This window comes from Aegilops tauschii, chromosome 2 (assembly GCF_002575655.3).
Source record: "Aegilops tauschii subsp. strangulata cultivar AL8/78 chromosome 2, Aet v6.0, whole genome shotgun sequence".
Lineage (NCBI taxonomy): Eukaryota > Viridiplantae > Streptophyta > Magnoliopsida > Poales > Poaceae > Aegilops > Aegilops tauschii.
The window spans coordinates 606398646-606409448 of NC_053036.3; positions in this window are offsets into that span (position 1 = coordinate 606398646).

A 10803-nucleotide genomic window follows, 5' to 3' on the forward strand; every position below is an offset into this window, starting at 1 on the left:
GACAGAGAGAAGGTAAATAACTTCTACATATATGAACTGTAGCCAAGTTTATCTAGAGTAGACAGTAGGACAAGTTTCATATATGTAGCAGAACCTAACATATGTAGGGCAAACAACAGAAAGGAGAAGGACACATACGGGACATCAGTAGTAGTTGCACTCGACTTGGGGTCGATGTCCTCGCCGGCCATGTCGTCGAGGAGGTTGTCGACGTCGGGGAAGAAGTCGTCGTCGGGGAAGTAGTCGTCGGAGTCCGTGATGAAGAAGTCAGTAGTCGCACGGAGCGCTCCCCAAAAACCTTATCACCCTTCTCCTGTACATGACTCAAAGAGGTGCGGTTTTGGAGGCCTACTGTCCCGACCTGCGGTGCACGCCGCAAGCCGGGACGGGGAAGATCGTAGCAGCAGCGCAGTGCTCAGGAACTTGTGGCGAGAGGAGGAAGAGGTTCTGGTGCGTCTCTCTGAGAAGAGCAACCTCCCTTTTATAGGCGCAAGAGAAGGAGGCGAGAGGCTGCGCCGGAAGCTGAAGGGAACGCGGGAGACGAAACGAACGGGCAGCAGTCGAAGGGTGCAGCATTTGTATTCAATATCCACTACAGCAAAAACTTTCCAGCTCCCGAGTGAACTTTCGTATACCCGTAGTGCGTGGCAAAAATTTAGACATCGGCTCATTCCCGCAACCCGTGGCGCGGCGCGTCGTGACGAGGCGTGGCGAGGCGGGTGGCGGAGGAGGAGCGCGCGTGGATGTCCCTCTTGTTCTCATGCTCATACAAGTGGGGAAAGAACCTCCCTTATAAGGAGGTCCAACTCCCACTAAACTAGCAATATGGGACTAAACTTTAGTAGTATCCCTTGCCTTGCACAAATGGGCTAAGTGGGCCTCTAGGATTTATTAGGAATTTCTGAAATTGTTATTAGGCTGGCCCATAAATAGATAAAATTCCAGCAATCCCCCACCAGATCCTAGAGGCATATAGAATTTGCCTTTAGTTCCAAAACACTGTTTTATATACCGGTACTGCAGTGGAGACTGTTAAGTTGAACTTCCACCTAGAACTCTATGCTACACTAGTAAGCAACTTGAACAGTGGACTGGGCCTTGAACTGCAAGTTTTCTGCGAATCTAGCTTCACATAAAGCCTTGACCGATACGTGGCTACCGTGGGTCTTCCCCGCGGGTGGAGCTTATGCGTCATACTCCGAGACCTTTCATGAGTTTACTAGAGAGAACCCTACTCTCATAGATTGCGACGTTTGACAATCAGACTCATATAGGTGTGTTCTTCAAAAGATGTTCTGCAGGACAACATCTCTGCTTAAATGAGCCACTTAGAACACATTAAGATATATACATCAACCTGCCATGCTGATTAGGAGAGTATTGCATCTTCATGGAGTGGTATTGTTGATAGTAAGGATACTCTCCTCTCAGTTGACCAACAGCTTGTCTTCCACATCTAATTCACGGGATCTCCGATCACAAAGAATAGGTTACCACTATGAACAACTCATATTGTGGGTCTGCCACTGGAAAGATGAGATGATTTCGGTCGAAATCGATATAAAGATCACCGGAAATGGATGCACGGTTTCCAAATGGCAAGCAAAACAAGAATGACACGAATCTGCGATTAACAGCATGATAGCACTTAAAATGCAACAAACAACAATGCTACAGCACTCCAACATAGCAACAAAGCATATGACAGTAATCTACAGGAGATGCTTGACAAAAGATGAACACTGAGCTACGGCTAGTTCACAACATAACAAGCTCAAACAAGCATGGCAATAGTGCAAAAGATAACAGGTTCACAGACTTGGTGAAAAACTGGACATGGCAGAAACAGCATCAGGTAGCAATGTTCAGAGCATGAAATCAACATGCCACAGGAACTTAACATAGCAAAACAAGGTATGGCAGTGTTCTACTAAATGCATATGACAAAAGTCCTTTACTGACCATAAACCAAAAAGGACTAGAAGATATGATGGCAAGCATGTAAACATAGCAAGTTTCGTTAACATGTTTCAGACTTGGCAGAAAATAGAGCATGGCAGAAATAATAATATATAGGCCTCTGTGAGCTTTATGCACTCACTACAGAGCAATGCATGACAAACCAAGCACACCTACAGTAAGATGGCATGTTTATGAAGCTATCCATGGCAAGAACAGATGCATAGCATGTATGTATCAACTACAATAAGCTTGGCAAAATTGCATATCATGTTAAGAATCTGCGAGAAATATTTTATAGCAAAAGTAGAGCAAGATTGAGTCATGCTATGGCACTCCATAATTGCAAACAAAGGCAGGAATGGATCAATTACAACTATATCTACAAAACATCCTTACTGAACATCTCCAAAATATGCATGGATCTCTCTGTAGCATCAAGTTTACATGGCAACAAAATAGCAGCAGACGAGGACACAGAGAAATCACTAAGTCCCTGAAATCAGAAATATTACGGGGCCTAGTTTGCATGCTTGTGATACTCACCACAGAGATCAGAAAAATACATGGCATACACCAATGGAAAGATGGCATGGCATACTTCAAAACACATGTAGAGCTCATGCTCATAAGATGCACATATTAAATGATACAAAAATGACAAATCTCCAAGTTCTGCTAAGAACCAGAAGATAACAGCAACTAGCCCTCTTCCAACAGAGATTTGGGCATCAAGATGGGCTCTAATGAACATGGTGCAATTTAACAAAATGTAGAGCATCGCGAGACGAATAATTTGATATATTACATGCGTGAATCGGAGCTACATGCAAGAAGTTACGCACTGTCGAACAGGAGCAAATGCTGTAACAGAAAAATACTTGGAAGAAAAAGAGGGGCCCGGGGTCAACCTCCGTTGACCGGATCTGGATCGAGGAGTCCTCGAGCTCGGGCTCGGGCTCGGGCTCCGGTGACGGACGGAGGAGAGGGAGGCCGGAGGTGGCGCCGGTGGAGGGAGGCGGCGGTGGCGCGCCTGAGGCGGCGAGGGGCGCCGGCGGGCGCGGGGTCGGCGGCGGCGAGCCGCGGCGGGGCCGGCCGGCGGAGGCGGCGGGGTGAGGCGGGGCCGAGCCGGCGGCGGCGCGGGCAGGCGGCGGCGGGCGTCGGGCGGCGGAGCTGCAGGCCGATGGGCCTCGGCGGCGCGCGGTGACGTGGCGGCGCGGGAGAGGTCGGCTGCGGCGGCGGACTTGTCCGGCCGACGGCTGACGCGTCCGGCGGCGCGGAGGGAAAATTTCTAGGGTTGGACTGCGCGAGAATCTCGGGGGTCTCACATATTTATAGGTAGAGGGAGCTAGGAGACTCTAAATGAGGTGCGATTTTCACCCACACGATCGTGATCGAACGACCTAGAGCATGGAAGAGAGTTTGGTGGGTTTTGGGCTGGTTTTGAGGGGGGTTTTTGCTGGACACACAAATGGACATTACGGATGCCCGGATAACCGTTGGAGTACCAAACGACCTCCAAATGGAACGAAACTTGACCGGTGGTCTCCGGGTGGTATAATAAGGCCACTTGACAAGCCTCGGTCCATTCCGAGAATGTTTGACACCCGCACACGAAAGAAAACAAGTGGGGTGCTCCGGAGGAGATAGGAGCGCCGGATTGCAAAACGGACAACGGGGAAAATGCTCGGATGCAAGAGACGAACACGTATACAAATGCAATGCACATGATGACATGATATGATATGAATGACATGAAAAAAAATGAAAAACGAAAAACAAAACCCGACCACGAAGGGAATATCATAACACATAGCCGAAAATGGCAAGAGTCGGAGTTACAAATATGGCAAGTTACATGCGGGGTGTTACATCGCCCCACCATGGCGATAGTACACACATTTGTCAGCTTCGTTTACAACAAAGCCTGCAGCTGTTAAAGTTCTTTCAAACTTCTCATGCCACTGTTTGGGTGCTTGCTTGAGTCCATACAAAGACTTCAACAACTTGCACACTTTTCCTTCCTGGCCATCTAGTACAAACCCATCTGGTTGTTCCATATAAATTTCCTCGTCCAACTCTCCATTTAGGAAAGCAGTCTTAACATCCATTTGATGAACGAGAAGACCATGTGAGGCAGCTAGTGAAAGTAGAACTCGAATAGTGGTCAGTCGAGCCACAGGTGAGTCAGTATCAAAGAAGTCTTCACCTTCCTTTTGGGTATAACCCTTAGCCACGAGCCGAGCCTTGTACTTTTCAATAGTACCATCAGGCCTAAGCTTCTTCTTAAATACCCATTTAGATCCTATAGGTTTGCACCCATAAGGACGATCAGTTATCTTCCAAGTTTCATTCGCGAAGATGGAATCCATCTCGCTACAAACCGCTTCCTTCCAGTAGTCAGCATCTTCAGATGCATAGGCCTCTGAAATAGAACTGGGAGTGTCATCTATGAGATACAAAAGAAAATCATCACCAAAGGACTTTGCAGTCCTCTGTCTCTTGCTCCTAGTAGGAACTTCATTGTTCTCCTCCACAGGACTTTCAAAGTGTTCCACCGAAATGGCAGGTTCGGTAATTGTAACTGGTTCCTGATTCAATGAACTAGGCATCTCCTGATTAGATGAGGTAGCCATATCCTTCATGGGAAAGATATCTTCAAAGAAAGTCGCATCATTCGACTCCATGATCGTACCGACATGCATGTCAGGTACCTCAGATTTTACAACCAAGAATCTATAGCCAATGCCATGAAAAGCATATCCCAGGAAAACACAATCCACGGTCTTTGGTCCAAGCTTCCGCTTCTTTGGAATTGGAACATTGACTTTCGTCAAACAACCCCATGTTTGTAGATAAGAGAGTTTTAACCTTTTCTTCTCCCATTCCTCGAATGGAGTTGTCTCTTTGTTCTTTGTGGGAACTCGGTTTAGGACATGACATGCCGTCAATATCGCCTCCCCCACCATGCCTTGGAGAGACCCGATGTGTCTAACATGGCGTTAACCAAATCAGTTAGAGTACGGTTCTTTCTTCTGGCCACCCCATTTGACTGAGGTGAATAGGGAGGCGTCCTCTCATGGATTATACCATGTTCCGCACAAAAAGCATCAAATTCATTGGAAAAATACTCTCCACCACGGTCGGACCTAAGCCTCTTGATTTTCCGATCAAGTTGGTTTTCCACTTCAGCTTTGTAGATCTTGAAAAAGTTCAATGCCTCATCCTTAGATTTCAGAAGATACACACGACAGTATCTAGTGGAGTCGTCAATTAACGTCATGAAATATTTCTTTCCACCTTTTGTCAAAATGCCATTCATTTCACATAGATCTGAATGTATGAGCTCTAGTGGTGCAAGATTTCTCGTTTCCGCAGTCGTGTGAGACTTACGAGGTTGCTTAGCTTGCACACAAACTTGACGCTTAGATCCCTTGATAGTGGTGAAACTAGGGATTAAGTTCAACTTCGCTAGTCGCGACATGCAACCAAAGTTAACATGACAAAGACGTGAATGCCACACATTTGATTCACTATTGTTGCAAACATGATTAACAACTTTATTGCAAACGTCTGACAAGGATAAACGAAACAGGCCTCCTGACTCATAGCCTTTACCAACAAAGGTTCCATACTTGGATATTACAAATTTATTCGACTCAATGACAAGCTTATAGCCATCTCTACACAGAAGAGATCCGCTAACAAGATTTTTATTGACAGAGGGGACATAATGCACGTTCTTCAGCCGCACGATCTTCCCCGAAGTAAACTTCAGATCAACCGTGCCAACACTATGAACAGAAGCACTTGAACCATTTCCCATCAGCACGGTTGAAGTCCCTGCGGTCTGATAAGACGAAAACATGGAAATATCACCGCATATATGCACATTAGCACCCGTGTCAATCAACCAATCAGGAGAATGACATTCTGAAAAAATAGTGGGAAATATACCATACCCAGCATCCTTCATGTCAGTGTCTCCAATGACAACATTAGCGGTCTTGCCGCCTTTCCCAGGATGACGCTTGTCATAGCGATTAGGGCAACTAGGAGCCCAATGATCAGGATCCCCACACACATGACAAACACCTTTCTTCTTGTCATTCTTCTTCTTGAAGTTCGTGTGTTGCACAACCTTGTTCTTCCCATCAAACTTTGCTTTACCATCAAACTTGCCCTTGTTCTTGAACTTGTGGGGCTGGAAGTTCTTCTTCTGTACCAGATTGGCACTAGATCCTCCCTCAATACCTCGAGCACGTGTGTCCTTTGCTCTCTCCTTTTCTTCCACATCAAGAGTGCCAATGAGATCCTGGACGGAAAACTCCTGTCTCTTGTGTTTCAGTAAGGTAGCAAAGTTCCTCCACGAAGGAGGAAGCTTGGTGATGATACCTCCGGCAACAAACTTGTCCGGTAGCATACAACTAAAGTGCTCAAGTTCTCTAGCAAATTACTGTATCTCATGAGCTTGCTCAACTACGAAGCGGTCTTCAGTCAGCCTGTAATCATAGAATTGCTCCATGATGTACAGCTCAGTGCCAGCATCCGAGACCCCAAACTTGGCCTCGAGTGCATCCCACATATCTTTTCCATTATCAATTGACGCATAAGCATCAACTATGTTCTCACCAAGAACACTCAAGAGAGCAGCCTTAAACAGAGTATCCATTTTCTGAAAAGCTTGTGCCTGTTGAGCATCATGCTCCCCTTCAGGTTTGCCAAGAGTGGCGTCATAGCAACTCATGGTTTGAAACCATAAGACTGCTCTCACGCGCCACCTTTTATAGTGGATACCCTCAAACATAGGAGGTCTCATGGAAGCAACAAAACCACTTGGGGTAAATTGCCTATAATAAGGTTTTTGGATGGTTGGAAATATGAGCAATTTACCAAATGATTTTATTAATAGAAATATTAGATAAAGCATGACTAATATAACAGTGATAAAACTAGTCATGCGATCTGACAGAGAGAAGGTAAATAACATCTGCATATATGAACTGTAGCCAAGTTTATCTAGAGTAGGCAGTAGGACAAGTTTCATATAACCTTATCACCCTTCTCCCGTACAGGACTCAAAGAGGTGCGCTTTCGGAGGCCTACTGTCCCGACCTACGGTGTACGCCGCAAGCCGGGATGGGGAAGATCGTAGCAGCAGCGCAGTGCTCAGGAACTTGTGGCGAGAGAAGGAAGAGGTTCTGGTGCGTCTCTCTGAGAGGAGCGACCTCCCTTTTATAGGCGCAAGAGAAGGAGGCGAGAGGCTACGAACGCGGGAGACGAAACGAACGGGAACTTTAAAGCTCCCGAGTGGCCTTTCGTATACCCGTAGTGCGTGGCAAAAATTTAGACATCGGCTCGGCTCATTCCCGCAACCCGCGGCGCAGCGCGGCGCGTCGTGACAAGGCGTGGCGTGGCGAGGCGGGCGGTGGAGGAGCACGCGTGGATGTCCCTCTTGTTCTCATGCTCATACAAGTGGGAAAAGAACCTCCCTTATAAGGAGGTCCAACTCCCACTAAACTAGCAACGTGGGACTAAACTTTAGTAGTATCCCTTGCCTTGCACAAATGGGCTAAGTGGGCCTCTATCATTAGGAATTTCTGAAATTGTTATTGGGCTGGCCCATAAATAGATAAAATTCCAGCACTACTCATATCAATAAGAAATTCCTTCTTTTCCGGGAGCCCATTCATACAGAACTCAAGTGCCTCACCCCTGCAACTGGCCAGCATGGCATCTCATGTTTGATGTTTGCAAGGATAGTCATTGGTGAGGCATAAATGTTCCAAAACACGAGTGCATTCCTTCCGTTCCAGATTTCTTAAGACGTGAGCATTGATATACCATAAGTGTAGGAGATCCATTGCAGATTTTTCTGATACATAAACATACCGATCGCACAAGGAGCAGAAGGAATTGATACGTGCAAAAAGTAACAATTGATTTTGAGTACTTAAAGATGTAACCGTGTGTGGATTGTGGTGGTGGAGTCGTAAGGAAATGTAAATAATAATAATAATAATAATAATTATTATTATTATTATCGTAATAATAATAATAATAATAATAATAAGAGTGTGGCAAGTGTCTCAATCCTTAATTTTTTTTAAATTGCACATATCTACTTCATCAATATTTCAAATGTACAGTTAACTGCTTTTAAATGACAAATATTTCTCCTTAACTTGATTTCAATTGCATTACAATGCCATAGCTAATTTATTTTCTTGGGATTACTCATTCAGGCAAGACAAAGAGCCATGCTTGGAGCGACTTGCATAAGTTGGTCGGTAGGGACGGAGTCAGGAAACTTATATAAGTGTGGCCTATGAAACAATAAAAACATTGATGGGGCCAAGCATGATGAGTGTATTTTTTTACCGTCATCGCACCATAGTTTAAACCGGTTTGTTTCAGGAACACCAAGATATCCACTCCGATGTTGTTACTAATGACTAATAAAAGCAGACGATTCAAAATTTCAATTTTTATTTTGTTTTGACGTGAAAATGAGCTAAACATGGACGAAGTCAAGCACATATATGGAAAGGAATAATCTAAAGATAAGATAGATCCAGTGGGAGGCGCACTAAAACGCAAGACGGCTTATGCACGTGCGGCTCTGGGAGGTCCAACCTGAAAACTATTATGAAGGGGCCTTTGTCAGAGTCGCAAGAGAGCAATCACCAGAACCTTATCTCTGCATCAGAAGCCATTTTTCATCCCTAGACGCCGCCATTTCGCATCTCATTTCCATAGCCAACCATCACCATCCCCGCAACAAACCACCTCCAAGTTTGCGATGCTTGTAATCGTGTATCGCAAACTACATATTATCTAAAACATCCATCTTGATGTGTTCTTCAATGATTTCTTCTCACGATTTGAACGCTATGTGTCAGTAATTCGATTAAGTCATGGGTTGAAACATAGCCTTGCAACCCGATGTATTTATTGCAGAGATCGATTGAATGACTTTGAACTAACGTCATGTATGTGTGAAATAAAATTGCATCGTAGTTGTCTCTTGTCTCTGTTGTGTTTGTCGTCCCTGCGGTACCCAGGATCACGTAGTTAGAGCCACAAGGAGGCTAACAACAGGGAGAAAGTGAAGCTGAACTCCAGTGACAAAAAGGTTTAGTACGGCAGCGTGGATCCAATCTCTGGGGATAAATGAGGTCTAATCATTATAAACCCAACGGTTTTGCCTCACTTATCTTAATAACTAAGGTACACGCGTGACGGAAAGGGCTTACGGTTGGACTACTAACTCTTGATGCAGGGCGCGTTCCAGGCAGGATATAATTTAGACACATCCTCACTTCTATATGTTGAAAGCATATTCTGATGTTTGTCTTCTAGAGAACAAATAAAAATCATAATAATCCCAATAACAAATATATGGGTGTAAAAATCAATTCCTCTTAGACATGCCTATTTTTATAAGTGTTCTCTGTTGTAACTTTATTATGATCCGATATAAAAACTAGAATAAAATTCTCTCGCAAAAGCTCGGTAGAAACACTTGTCATCCTCTCGTTGGTTCGAATAACTCAAAGTCACTCATTGGGGAAAGAGGCTGGGAACCATTCTGCTATCCATTACCGGTTCACCAATGGGATTCATCAAACATTTTTCTGACGCCGTTGTCTGGGAGGAATTGTGTTGCCGGGGATGAGACGTAGTTGTTTGGTGTACGGAAAAGTTAAAACTTGCTCCGGTGTGTTTTGCTTTAGCTAGGCCATGTAGCTCCAGGGATACTTTTATTTGTTATCTAATTTGTTGAATACTTTCTCTTTCACCGGAGAAAAACTAAATAAGAGAGAAGTGTTTTTTTTTCTAGCTCGGAGAAAACAAGGACTATATTATATCAACACAGGGTTACATGCAAGTCTCAACACTACGACTCAAAAAAGTAAAGAATGAAGTATCAACACAGGGTTACATGCAGGTGTCAACACTACATGCAAGAACAACCAGGGAACTAGGGTCTAGGGTGTGTCGTCTTGTGTTGTTTCCTCTCCTTCAACAAAAACTAGTAAAGCACGGGGTGGTGTTGGCATGTGGCCTTTCTTGATGAATAGAACGTAGAGAGGGCTCTCCTGGTAGATGTCCACGCCGAACAAACGCAAGTTTTTTTGCTTGAAATCCCAGATCTCCAACACGTCACCCACATTGAAGCCGCAGTTGTTGATGAAGTCAATGTACCCTACTCCCTTGATGATGCAGACACCACTGCTCTCCCACTGCGTCAGCTGCAGTTCCCTGATGTCGGCGTAGCGCTCAATCACGAGCATTGGATTTATTATGATATTGTATCATAATAAATGCTATGCTACTATGTGCCATGCATGCCAATAAATAAAGTCATCTTTAATACTATGCACCACGGAGATAGTATTACCAATTACAAGCAGTCTAATGCTCCAATTTGTATTGATGCTAAGCTAAACCAGATAGGCAAAAAAGTGAAGCGGCAGTGTAGCTAAAGAGGAGAGGGATGGTTTTGGTGTCTCAAAGAAGAAACAATGCCGGTCTCCAGGCCCTATGTATATTTGGATCCCGTAGGGATCTTGTAGTCCCTATCCTCCCCCCCCCCCCCCCCCCCCCCCCCGAGTTCTTGAGTGTCCACATAATATCCTACAACTAACTACTTGAGAGGAACCTTACCTACAACAGACTAAGCCCATATGCATTGGGGAGTTTCGTTTCCTAAGCCCCTTCATACACTACGAACTTACTCTAAGCACACGTGCATCGGGAGAGGCTTCATACATCCTGCGCGATCCAGTGTTGGAACTAACATGAGGTGGAGCCATCTCGTTTCATGGCAGAGTGTGTTAT